Source organism: Rhinolophus hipposideros (genome assembly GCF_964194185.1).
Source record: "Rhinolophus hipposideros genome assembly, chromosome: 6".
NCBI lineage: Eukaryota > Metazoa > Chordata > Mammalia > Chiroptera > Rhinolophidae > Rhinolophus > Rhinolophus hipposideros.
The window spans coordinates 62,632,037-62,646,241 of record NC_138052.1 but is presented as its reverse complement, the minus strand read 5'-3'; the positions used below and the strand labels follow the sequence as shown (position 1 = coordinate 62,646,241).

General features: G+C 40.1%; 1 protein-coding gene across 5 annotated transcripts in view; it reads right to left on the bottom strand.

Annotated features, from left to right (window-relative positions):
- The window catches only part of MFSD6 (major facilitator superfamily domain containing 6), a 61,967-nt gene extending 48,368 nt beyond the window's left edge, over nucleotides 1–13,599 (bottom strand). Inside the window, exons 1-2 of one of the 5 annotated variants that reach the window (XM_081051955.1) lie at nucleotides 12,798–13,057; nucleotides 1,237–1,283 (exon numbers count right to left, since the gene is read on the bottom strand). The gene's annotated coding sequence lies outside the window, so the exon portion shown is untranslated. Of the gene's footprint in view, nucleotides 1–1,236; nucleotides 1,284–12,627; nucleotides 13,108–13,516 lie in introns of those variants that run through there. The other 4 variants (XM_081051956.1, XM_081051954.1, XM_081051958.1 and 1 more) reach the window with 4 other exon arrangements.
- Between the last annotated feature and the right edge of the window lie 606 nt (nucleotides 13,600–14,205).

Sequence of the window (14,205 nt, the reverse complement as noted above, 5' to 3'; positions counted from 1 at the left end):
ATGGAAAGTAAGACATGGGATGTAGGAAATAAATCTAAGACCTAACAGGGGTGAGAGGCAAATGGAATACAGGCAAGACAGTGACTGGGATCCCAGGATGACAGCTGTGCACCAGGGGCAGCCAGCTTCTGAGGTAGGTCTGCAGGTTCCAGCAGACTCTTTGTCAGCAACATGACACTGACAAAATACCCATACATCTGAACTTAGACAACTGGTGAAGAGTTTGGGGATGACTTAGTGGTAAGTACAGAAAAAGTTCAGTAAATAAAACACTAAAAGAAACAAAAAGTTACACAGGAAAAGAAAAATAATCATAGTTTACTATACATCTCAGCTGCGATTACTCATACTAATGTAAATAATGAATACTGACCTAACCAAAATTGCTACATAATTACATTGGGAAGATAGAGAAATAAGAAGGTTCAACAGACAGAGTTGGGGCAGGAAAGCAAGTTAATTTCAATTTATGTTCCATAGTGAGAAGACAACAAACAGATAATGCCTACATTTAAAAATCAAGAATTAAGAATACAAGCATTTTATTTAAAAACATACAGGTGAATATCAAAATAATCGCCTACATGACAGAGAAAATAGCTGCCTCTGGGAGGGGAAATGAGGAGGAAAGGCGCAGAATCTGTTTCTGTTTTTATCAAGCCTTACAAACTTTTCCAGTTTTAAAAATCTTTGTACATGCATAACTCTGATTTAAAAAATAAAAATCAAAACTAAAAAATAAATGTGCGATCATATGAGCTTTGGCTTTGTAAAAGGCCATAATTAAAAGCAGCTACTAGTACCCTCTGTCATAGACTAAAAATAGTTTTCAGAATTGTGCAGAATAAATTCTGACGGCATGAATTCTAATCAGATGGCCTGTAATGAATTATCCTCCATAAATCAACTGAGACTTTATCAAGTAGGTCAGAGTAGGACACAAAGTCCCTTAAAAGGGCATAAGTCCCTGAATTATCTAAGTGAGGATGAAGAACCCATGCCGAAATGCTGATTCAAAGCTGTACAATAGCTTACATGAGGTTGCTGATTTAAACCTCAGTAGGTAACTTTCTCCCAAACCAGTCTTTCCTCTCCATCTTATTCAAATGATTTTTGATTATTATAAGGTTATGGGAGGTGTCTCTTGTTATACAAATCGAGATGTTAAGTAGTTCTCAAAGTATCAACAAATTCTAAGTAGTTAAGGAAATGTCCCTGTAATATAACATTCAGTACCTTTTAGATGACTGTCACATTCAGTAGGTTTTATATGAATTTCAAACCTAAAAATACAAACAAATCTTTTAGCTTCAATTCAGGACATTAATGTTTAGACTCAATATTTTCAGGTCATATTTAGGTTTTGATGAAAAGGAACCAAAATAATTACATTATAAAATAGTAACAAAATAAAGTGTAATTATAGTCATCTGTGTAATCACAGGATCAAGGACAAAAAGAAACAACTGAACCCTTCCCCCCCAAAAAAACCTGTATTTTAATAAAATTAAAAATGTCCCAGAGTAGGGCATGCTTTGGCTGACTTAGATTACATTTAATGTGCCATAAGAATCGATAGAACAAATATAAAGAGCAGTAAAAAATATTTATATGCTGATGAAGTATTTAATCTGTTTACAAATCAAGGGGAAATTTTTGTTTATTAAGTATTCCACCAACATGAACCCACTAAGCTAATACTTCATTTTAGACTTGAATCTTAAAGTTTCGTGTGTTTTTTTAAGTTCAAAAAGAGAAGACATTTCAAATTATACACAGAATTAAACTTACAAACTTCTTTGGAAAATCTGTTGTAGGTTTGCAGTTAATCTTAATTGCATAAAAAGGACGTTTGCTTATGTTTTAGCAAAGCAGAAAAGTTTTCTCACTTTGTACTCTCTAATGATAGTAATCAACACCATTACTCTGAAACCATAACACAGCCTTTGAAAACCTGGAGACACATTCTACCAGTACCTACACTGAGTCATTCAAATAGCAGGTATTTCTGAATTGTTGATGAGACGTGAAGAAATTAGTCTTGTTAAAATTGATAGCTTTATTAAGTAGTATTTAAATTAAAATTGTTCAAATATACATGGAGTTATCCAAAACTATATGAGTATGGAAAGGGATTCAACTTTTGAAGAAAAAAGACCCTTAACTCTGAATACATTATATTCTTAGCAGGTATGGCCTCTCTACACATTGTGCAACTAGCTACTGGACAGGGATGCCCAAAACTTGGTCTTGGGCCTTAAAGACCTGCTTTATAGTTGACAAAATGAGTCCAAAACACAAGTAACATTTAAATGATGAGTCAGGAGTATAACAGAGTTCAGAGAGCCCAAATTTCAGATAGGCATTGTCAAAAGTATGAGGGACTTAATCTGAACCCTCAAAAATATGTAAGATTTGCTTTAGGCAAAGACAATGGGAAAACTATTCCAGGAGAGGGGAAAGAAAAGACAGGAGATCCTTACAAGGTTAATACTGGGGCCTACGAGGCTTGCAATAGATTACAGACGGCCTTAAACATCAAGCTGAGGGATGATAGAAAAGACAAAATGCTATGTTAGAGAGTTATATTGAAGATACAGACATTCATTTTTTTAGTCTAACAAATATAAATTTAGCACCAACCATTAGGTGGGATGGGTGCTTGGTGATCAAGGATTCAAATGGTGAAGATGCAGTCCCTTTTATCGAGTCCAGTTGTGTGTGTGTGTGTGTGTGTGTGTGTGTGTGTGTGTGTGTGTGAGTGAGAGAGAGAGAGAGAGAGAGAGAGAGAGAGAGAGAGAGAGAGAGAGAGAGAGAGAGAGAGAGAAACACAACCACAACACACTGTGCTAAATGTTAAAACTGGAGCAAGCCCAGGTCAGTGATTGACACAGGAGTCTCTAGAGTGGGGCCTTCAGGAAGCCTTAAAGGATGAGTAAGAGTCCCCCAGAGGAGGAGGAGCAGGTGAGGGCCTGATCAAAGGCCTTCTACCCACTACTCAGGGGTCACCGAGTAGGGGATGAGAGACAGGCAGACACTGGAATCCCAGCTCTGTCACTGACCAGCTCTGTTGTCTGGGAAAGCCACAAACTTCTCTAAATCTTAGTGTCCTCATCTACAAAATGAGGAACATGATATTTCTGTTTGGTTGGGGTAGCTTTGAGGATGAATAAGCATAATGTGTGTTGACTCTTAGCACAGTGCCTGATACATAATAAGAACTTGTAGGTATTAATATTATTTATTTTGAGCCCAATGGGGAGCCACTGGAGAGAATGAAACAGGAAAGTAGGAATGTTCACATTTGGATTTTACAAAGATCATTATGGCTTCAGTGTGGAAAATTCACTGGCAAGGTTTCGCTACTGCAACCCCTCCTAAGGATTTCCTAATCTTTGAACTTTTATTTTAGTGTACTAGTTTTATCACTGACTGTAAGTACTAATATCCGGTTATAATATTTTTAGACGATACTGCATGAATGATAGCTAATGTAATCTTTTTTAACATCTGGAAGTAGAATAAACTTGCAATATTTTACTGACTCCTTCCTCTACTACTGGCGATTGCTCTCACACCTGAGCTGTTATAGGATTTATGGGTAATTTTATTGCCCTTTTTATAGCTACTTCCTGTCTGGCCAACTAGATTATAAACTCCTTCAGGGAGGAATACAGTACTTAGGATATTGTCTTTTACTCTTGTAAGCTCTCAATAAATATTGAGAAAAATTTTGACAAGCAACTGATGACAACATAAAGTTTTACTAAAGCTTAATGTGACCAGAGATTAATTTTAAGAGGTACAGAGAGAAGTTCCACTTGCTCTGCTGGCTTTGACAAACCAGTGCCTCTTTGAACCCCTTTTCTGGAAAATTGGGGGAAAACACACAAATCCAGGTCGACTGACTCACAGAGGGATTCTGGGACTTAAAAGAAATAACGTATATGAAAGCGTTTTGCTAACTCAAAAGTGTGCTAACGTGAACATTTGGTAGAGGTCTTATAGTATTTCTTTAAAACCCGGGACATTATTTTGCAAGTATTCCAAAAGCATTCTTTGCAAGTAAGTGTTCTAGAATTCTCTGATTCCACCCCTGAACTAGGGTAGCATTTGGTCCATCAATGTGCATGAATTTATATTCATATCCATCTCTATATCCACAGGCTAATGAGGGGGGCACGTGTTCACTAGAGAACATATTGTTGGATTTTGGATTGGAATGACAATTATCTCTAGGCAAGAAATAACTATTCATTTAAAATATAGTGCCCTGTAGGAACATTTTAATATTACTTGTAACATAATAAGTATGAATGAAAGGCACTGAAATCCTAACATATTTCTCTTCGGCCTGCTAATAGGGTAAAGGGAGCAAATTATTTTCATCTTTTTCAGGGAGAATGGGGGAACAACCTTTAACCCTAAAGGTGGTTTTAGTTAATAAAGCCAAGCAGATTTTCACTTTCACTTTGTAGAAGACAATTAAATATCAATAAAAAAAATTTGTAATTTATGTCTTTAGAGATTATCAGCCACCATGGAAGCAGATTTCTATTTATTTGTTTTGGGCTTTTGATTAAATATTGTGCCAATAGCCTATAGTATAAATTTGAAGCAGGCCCCAGAACCTCATTTCCTTCTACTTCTCAGATCAATTTCCTATCTTAAACAAGCTCAATGTGAGAAACAAATAACAGTTCATATATTACAGCATGAAAAATATGTTTTTTAAAAGATAATTATATCTTGTGAGTTTCTCCAACAAAAACAATCCAATAGATGTTCAAAATAGGAAGTGAAATTAATTGAATACAATGCTGCTAATACTCTGCATCAGTTTGTCAAGAAGGAAGACAATGTAGAAATTTAAGGGGGTCACGGATGCTTTGTAAAAGTAGAAGCAATGCATAGTCATTTCTCTCTAAACAAAGATCAATAGCCAGACAGAGCAATGAAATTGTTTAGAACAACCAAACTAATGAGCAGGCTGAATATCCAATATTCGTTGTATTTCTATTGCTGAAGCTTAGAAACGTGTCCCCATCGAAAGAATATTAGAAATAGTGGTAGTGCCCAGATTACTGAACCAAGAGTACTGAAAGAACCTACGGGTTACAGAGTGCATAACTTTTAAAGGAAAATTCTTTGTCCTTTTCAGTCTGGGGTGCCAGTAACACATCTTCCAAGACAGCCCTACACAGAGCTTCCTACTCGCTCTCTTCCAGCCATGCATCGGGAGAGAAGCAGCCCCTTGCTTCCTCCAGGGCAAAGGCTGCAACCTGTGGGAACCATGGAGTTACTGCCAGTGGTCTCCGAGAGCACTAAATATAGCGTCACACATACACATTCTACTCATTTTCAAATATATATTGATGCTATCACCATACTTTTATTTCTCTAATAAGTGTTAATGCAATTCTTATTAACTTTCTATCTTTATGCATTTTCTCAGATAGGGGACTCTAATGAGGAACTGTTTTCATGAGGGAGCCTGGGAAATCTAGCAACACTGAAACGGTTATCTTCAACCCCCTTGTAGGTAACAGAATAGGTACAGGGTTAGCAGAGGAGAGAAAGGGGAGGGTGATACCTGGTCAGCACCAGCACAGGCTAAGGTAAAAGTGGGAGCCACAGTATGTTATTATTTGAAAACTATCTCTACTATCAAATTATTTACTAATTTAATGAATATAAATGCAATCTTATTTGTTTGTCAGGAAGCTAACATGGAAAATGTAAAACACATCTTCAAAGCATAAAACAAAGGATTTTTAAAAGGATATTGAAAGCAGTGATTTGCTTAAGGTTTTTACAGAAAGATTTTCCTCAATAAATTATTGCTTGCTATACACTTTAGAAGCAATTTATATTGAATAATATATATTCTATATTAGTATAATGAATAGCATATGTTACATATGAGTATAACATGTAATATAGTATAATATATATTAGTAAAAAGAAAAGACACTCCAATTCTATTAAAATGTTGTTTTGGTTTATTTTAACCCTAGTTATGTGAATCCCTGTTTTATACACACAATTTTTTTTAAAAATCTTTTCAGAATAGGACTGACTCGGGTAAATATAATTAGTATAGGACTATAGGTCCAAGATCTAAAAGTACTAGGAACACAGAAAAAGCAGACTGTGAACAATAATATAATTAGAAATAAAAACACAACTCCAGGTATTAGTAATATAACATTAGGTTATAGCACTAATACATTATTACATATGTAAAATAACATTATAAGTGCTTGATAATGCTTATTTGACAAAAGGCTGGTGTTATTATTTGGCATTTCTGACACTTAGGCACTGAGGACGTTAAGAGGGTTAAAGAAAGTACAGTGTATCCATTAAGACAAATCATTTTTAACAAAAATTTATAGGTGTTTCTTTCTCGTCTTTTATGAGTTTACAATTTAGATCAAAATATAGACCTTAAGGTTCAAAATATAGACCTTAAGGTTCAAAGTTTTTCTACAGACATGTAGTTACCATCAATGATTTTTACTTATATCCCTTAAATATAGTTTAAAACAATTTACATCCTAAGCACATTCTAGTAAATATAAGCTAAAATAGTTGTCGCATAGGCTGTTAGGACTGATAAATTGAGTTACCATGTGCTATCAATTTCTTTCAGAAAAAAATATTTATCACCTAGCCTATTAAAAAGATTTGCTGTAAAGGCCATACCAATACTTTTGAAAATGAAAATATTCAATGCTGGTGAGGATGAAGATTGACAGGTACTCTCATTAACTGAGAATCGAGTATAACCTTTCCAGAAGGCAAAGATTTAAGTGTAAGGAGGTTTATTTCAGCACTGTTCATAATAATCAAACCAAAGTAAGGAATCAGTAATAGGAGCAGTTTTAAATTATGTTATATCCATATGAGAGAAAAACAGAACCTTATATCCATGGAATAGAAAAACAGAACTGAAGAGAACTTAATTAAAAAGAATTAATAGAATACGGGGAAATGCTCAAGCTCAAGTGAAAAAGGGGACACATACTTCTATGTATTTTAAGTTTATATTTGTAAATCTATGTGCTTCATAATAAATATATTTTAGAAAATGATGTGAAAAAAATAATATCAAAATATTATTAGGGGTTATCTCTGAGAAGCAAAATTAGGAGTTACTTTAATTTTTTTTTACACTTTACTGGATTTTTCTTCAATGAGCATTTATCACTTTTAAAATACATACAGGCATGACTTCATTTTATTGTGCTTCACTTTGTTACACTGCACAAACGTTGCATTTTTTACAAGTTGAAGGCAAGACCCTCCACCAGCAAAATGATTGAAACTTGCTTTATTGTAGTACTCACTTTATTGCAGTGGTCTAGAACCAAACCTACAGTATCTTCAAGGCATGACCTGTATTGTTTTAAACACAAGTCACTCGAGTGACAGTCTGAACCCCCTTGATCCTGGAGTTCCTGAAAGGTTATGGGGAGTTGCTAAATTGTAGTTTGCTTATCAGTACAAACAACTGAAAGAACCTGTTACAAAGACTTTGAGATAGTCTTAAAAGAGATTACACCTTCAATATACAGGAAACCTCATTATATAGAAAAGAAAGTTAAAATGTGTCATTTTTACCCTTTTGAAGGTTTAACAATAAACTCTTTTATTCAAACTCCCTCATAAAGGTGAGTTTGGGTTTCATTTGTACATTAGAGACCAATTCCACAGAAATTATTTTGAAATAGAATTAAAAAGACACTCCACATTAGCTGCAGAAGCTTGCCTATGCAGGCGCAGATGGGTGCATTTCTTAGAAGTCACAGACAGCGTGCATGTCACTTTGTATCCTGGGACTTTATGTGCTTAGTGTAGGGGCTTCCAGCTTCACTCTGTTGATAGAGGCCTTGTTTACCTCGGGTCCAAGTGTGTTCTACCTTAACCTTGTCCCTAAAAGTTCCCAGAGGAGTTATGAGATGAATTCTCCACAAAGCTTACAGGGACCCACTCCTCCCTTGTCCTGGGCGCGCTGGCCTTCTCTCTGCTCTTCATCGCACCCAGCTGTGCAGTGAGGTCTCTCTCTACGTAACCTCATAGGGAGCTGACTACAGCGCAGGCTCCTCATTCACTTTTCCTTGGCACACTTATTCCACAAATCAGGCTTGCTGAGAAAACATCAGTTCCTCTTTCTAGTTCTCCTTTTATCTTCTGTAAAGCCACTCAAACCTCCCCCTGGCCACTGCTGACTCATGATGCCCCTGTCTCCCCCTCTCCCCCTCGTCCCGCTCTTGGTCTCAGATCAAAATGTTCCTCACGGTCATTAAAAGTGGGACTTTCCTGTTTTCTACTTGCAGAATAGCCCTGAATTTGTCTCCCCTTCTCAGCTGCTCCCCAGAACAAATGTGAAAAAAAGCTGCCGCAGTCCTCCTTGAATCAATCCTATTTCATAGGTCTGGAATATGGTTTTTCTAAGAGCCTAGATTTCATCCCATCTGAACCACTGTCTCTTATTCCACCCCACATCCTAAAACGCAGCAGCATACCAGGCCAGAAGGTGATACGGAGCTCTTACTGGTATTTCCAAATCTTAACATCCCTGCGACACAATCATCAGCACCTCCACAGCTCAGCCACATTTACACTGTTCTGGACCAAGGCAGAGGGAGGCTACTTTTAATACACACAACACTTGCAGGTAGTTTTTGTTGGTGCTGAGGTAGGGGTGTGTGTGTGTGCTCTCGTGCTATTTAGAGCCACAAACTAGCAACCAAAGTTGCAATATCTATAGCAAACATATGTTAAAATACAGGCTCAAGGTTTAGGTGTTTCATATTTTTTTTTATTTGTTTTGTTTTGTTTTTCTGTTTTGGACTCGGCACCAATAAATCACTGTCTTAGTAAATGACTCTGATAGTTTCCAAAAGCTGTCCAACCAACTAACTTAAGTTTGATAATACCATTTTACAAAACAGTAAATAAGGATCTTCTAAATATGGAGAGCGGAAAAACAGCTACAAAGCAAATGTTACTGAAATCCAACAAGAGGGCTAAGTACTAGATAATGTGTCATTCAGGATTTAGGACAAATCAGGCTGACACAGGCCCTTCTTACCCTCCATAATGCTAGTATAGTAAGCTATACTAGCATTAGACATAGACAGCTAAAGTTAATTAACCACAGAGAAATTATATCTAAATGGGATGTTCTTGATGGAGACATTAAGGTGTTTTCATTGCCCCACACATAATTCACATCAGATGTATGTGTTTGCTTGTCCCAGGAATCCAAAATGCTGTGCTCTGGGAATTCCACATTAGTTTTCCTCTGAGGAAAAAAAGTTTTACCTAACCTGGCTTTATACTAGGGAAGGATTTTGCCCTTGATTTCTGGGTTTAGAGAGAACCTATTGGGTAACAGAGCTTCCTAAATTAATAGATAGATTTTTCCCCTGCCAAAAACATAATTAGAACTCTGAATGAAATGTTGGATGACACCTAAAACTGTAAGAATATCTCTTCTGCAAAATAATTGTACAATTACCATTTCCTCAGGATTGCCTATCATATTTAGAATAAACTAACGTTATTCAGATTTCCTTCATGTACAAAACACAAGAAGCATGTTTTCTTGATTCTGAAAGGTTTTAATGTATTTGGTTTTGGATTTCTAAATCTGAGCAGAGAAACGTATCAATTTTTAAGGATTCTAAGCAATGATTTTTGTTACTATTACATAAAACTGAGAATGGTGGGATTATAGATCATAAATATATATGTGCATCAGACTAGATTAACTTGACGGTAACTTGCTGCTCCTGAAATTATATGATTAAAAATAACTACACCTGAACTCATCCAAAATGCCATAATTTCATGAAATGACACAGCAGGTAAATGTACTTCTCCTATTCCTGTCTTCTATGTAAAGAACACTTATGCTTCCCAAGAGTCACCAGTAACTAACAAGAGAAGGAATTCTTACCACCCTAGCCTAGCAGATAAATTGGTGCATGCATCAAAGCTTTCTTATTGAAGAGGAAAACTGGGGGTGCTGCAAAACAAGCTATAGCCACTGTTAGATAAGGGAAAAATCAGTCACCTAAGACTCTTCAGCTTTTGCTCCCACACCTGCAATTCCCAGAATACCACTTTGCTTTTTGATCTCCTGAGTTTCATCTCACTTTTCTAACATTACAAAGTTTAGGCACATTCAATTTTTTTTCTTTATTTTAGATTTGTAGGAAGTGACTCAATTCTATTCTTTTTGTTTTCCTTTTTAGTTTACACAATAAAATAACACATGCTTTTGCAATTTTTTTAAAGCCTAAACATAATTTAATAAGGTAAAAAGTAAAAGCACTCTCTCTTCTCTTCATCCCATTTCACTTCCTTTAGGTAGCCACTGTCAAAAGTTTGGGGACAATGAGGTATATGTATGCCTGTATGCAGGTTAAAGTATGTGCATATTATAACTTTCTTCCACGTTTTCCTTTTTCCACTTACTATATATATCTTGATTTTTTCCCTAGTCAATGTACCAAAGCAGGTAACAAACACATTTGTATTACTGCATGTCTCCTTTTCCTTACAATGAGATTACTAAATCAAGATTTACTGAATATCAAAAGCAAAACGAAAAAACCTGTCAGCTTAGTACTAAATATATCTTTGGTTATGTTAGTTTTCACACTTGCCTTCGACTTTAAAAACAGTAAGAACATATGGGTAAATACACATGCGTTAATATATATGCACTCTAAATATATATATTTTCTTACATAGGTAAATGTCCCATATGTAATATATGTACATTGAAATGAAGTTAATTTTCAAAGAGAAGAAGCAAAGGAAGGCACCTGTGTAGGTGATGAGGCTTAATGGGTCCTGAATAGGTTAAGGACACCATGTGGAAATTTCCTGGGCTTTAGATCCAGAGACACAGGGTTGAAAAGATTGTGTGGTTTGTGTAAGTTCCTTAACCTTTTTGAGCTTCCTTTTTCATCATCCACAAAAGTGGTAAAAGACTTATCTTACAGAGATTTAGAAACAAAGTGTTTAAGATGGTGTCTTGAACACAGTAAATACATAAAAAGTGCCTTATTACTCTTACTAATCCAGAAACTATACATAATAGATGGTGATCCAATACCTTATACCTGTAAACCACGCTCTTTTGTTTACCTGTTTGCCTTCCTGTTTTTATATTTACCTTATTTGTATACACATAAATAAATTACTGTAAACATGCCTAGTAGCTTTAATGAATTATTGAAATATGATCCTCTCTCCTCCTCCTCCCTCAGAGTGGCTTGCTTTGGGCTCATTAGCAATGTCCCAGCCTCTTGCTGTGCAGTTCTAAGTTTTACTTACAACTTGTGACAAACACAAGCCATCTGACTTCCACTAAATAACTGAAAACATCTTCCATGTCTGCTGATGGCCAGCAGCTTAGAGTGTCAGAAGCTGACCTTCCCGATGATGAGGCTTCCTACCCTCTTTGTACCTCACAAGGCCATGGCTGACGCCTACCCCTTCAGCCCGCTAGTGGCCACGGCTTGGGAAAGGGATGCTGGTGCAAACACCAGCGATCTCCCAAATCCACATGGGCTTTTATCAGATGTTGTTGGCCAAATGTATGTCCACCCACCCTTTACATTCATCTACATTGAATATTTAAAGTGCGATGTCCACAAAATCTTAAACTTCTAGTACAATTAGGGGAAATGTTGGGCCACTATATTAACCAACTGTCTCCTTTTATGTGAAAAAACTGATGCTTAGGCGCATGACAGGCCCAAGGACATGCAGCTATTTAGACAGCAGTTGGGATTAGACCCTCTAGTCTTTGTGGGTTCTTTCCTACAACTAATAGGCAAGGTTTTATCTGTTGCAGTAGCTCTGTAAGGTGTTGATTAAATATTTTTGGATGAAAGGAAATGTTTGTGGCTGTGAATGTGTGTGGGAGAGGCAAAATACACCATGTGCTGGCCTTAAGGGTAATTAATCCACCTGTCTGTCCACGTGGGTGTGGGACAAATGCGGGGGAAAGTTGCATTAGGAATTTTTCACCATCCTACTTAAATTTACAGGGGGCTGTATAGGGAATAGTGCCCAGAAGGACTAGGAACCCCCATTACTATCTCAAAAGGACACTAGGACATGTTAGACCAAGCTGAAGAAGCCCCGAGGTGGGAATTTCTCCTAGGATGGTAGCAGGCAAGGGAAGAGGTGGGTGTTTTTTTGTATTTATTCACCTAGGGAAGCAGACGCTGTCAGTTTCCTCCTCGTACCACACAAGTGGCCACGTCCTTATCACTGGGGCTGTCTGGTGCTTCTTGCCTCCTCCTTTCTCTCGAGGATGTTTATGGCAAGGGCGCGAGTGGGCCTGGGCCGAGACGAGCCTGGGCCCCCACCCCCCTCCCCGGCTGCAGCGGGCGCCCGGCGAGGGCTCCCCGGGGCAGCGCCTTTGTTTTCCCGACTCCAGTTACGTTTGCGGAAGTGCTGCCTGCGCCCAGCGCGCCGGGGGTGCGGGCTGCAGCCTCTCCCAGCACCCCGCGAAGATGACAACCGACACAGACGCGGAGGGGAGGGAGGGAGCCGCGGGCCAGTGGGGCTGGAAAGGGAGACACGCACACATACCCTGCTCGGGGCTTCTCCTCTGAAGCCCCCTCCCCGGACAGCAGGTGTGCGCGCCGGCGTGGGAGTCTCGGGCGCGCGGCGGGGCTGGTCCCCTGCCGGGGAGGCCAGGGTGTGGCTGCCGGGCCGCCCCCGCCGCGCGCGATCCTCCCCACGAGCCAGGCCTGACTCACCTGCTGCGGGCGACGGTGCGGCTCAGCTGCGCAGGGTGCAGAGCGCCCTCTCCCCGGCGCGCGGGGCGGCAGCTCGGGGCGCCCGGGCGGCGCGCACCATCTCGGGAGGGGAGCTGCTCCCCCGGGGCTGCGGCGGGCGGGCGGGCGGGGCGATCGGGAGCGGCGAGCCGAGCGCGCCCACCGGCGCGACCTGCTCCTCCTCCTCGTCCTCCGACTCCTCGGGCCGGGCCTCCGTCGCTCGCACCGGCTGGACCCGTCTCAGGGCCGAGCGCCGAGGACCCGCCGCCAGGTGCAGCGCTCCGCCTCCTGCGGCGGCTGCGTCGGCGGCTGCTCCTCCCGGCGTCCCGCCCGCCCTGGCGGCCCCCGGGGACCTGGGGACCCGGCCCTGCCGGGGCCGCGCGCCGAGGAGGGGACGGCGGACCGCGAGGTGCTGGCCCCCCACCCGGCTCCCGGCTGAGAGGCCCCCTCCTCCTGGGGAAATGCTGCAGGCCTAGCTGCGGGGGGCGGGGCGGGGAGTAGATGGCCGCCTGGCTGGGAATTGTAATCATAATACTAGGCGTCGTTTACAGAGCGCTTATTAAGCGCCGAGCGCAAGGCTAACGCCATTGATGCGTTATCTCCGGGTCTCTAGCCCCATCCTTGGCAGAGTGTCCTCAGTTGACCCGGCAGAGAGGAAGTGGGCCGGAACGCGAGGCACACACGGGGTTTTCGGGACTCACCGGGAAAGGGAGGCGCGAGACTGAAGCAGCCTTTCAAACTGGGAAGGTGCTACTGACGCCTTACTGAAGAGGTAACCATGTGTGTCGCACCGAGAACGTCAAGTTGTATTTCAGATTAGACACGCAGAGAGGGTGGGAAGAGTGGAGCTGGATGCAAAAGGTATCCTTCCTTCTGCACGTATTTTTATGTGGCTGTGATGGGCTCCTAGGTTTGCCAGATCCTGTTCTCGTAGCTATGGTCGTGTTCTGGCAATAACAACAATAATGGCAGCTAACATGTATGAACATTTCTCATACATGAAGCACTGTGTAAGTACCAGTTATGCCTTACCATCATCCTAAAAGGACAGGTAATGGTATTATTACCATTTTACTGAGAAAACAGAGGCTGAAATTTAATGTGCCCTATCCAAGATTACTAATGGTAAAAGGGAGAGAAGTCTTCTTTTATCTCCAGGTTTAAGCTCTTAACCACAAAATCATAGTGATGACAATTTTATAGGCCCTGAAGCGTTAGGATTTGCGGTCCCTGTTTAGGAAGAATAAAACAAAATTACAAATACAGTGTTGCTCTGGCCCCACCTGGAGCCTGGGGAAGGGTCCCTGAAACTTAAGCTACATTAGCCTCCTGATAAATCCACTTGCAATACGGATAAAAGCAAAACAATTAAAGGCAGTGAGTGCTAAAG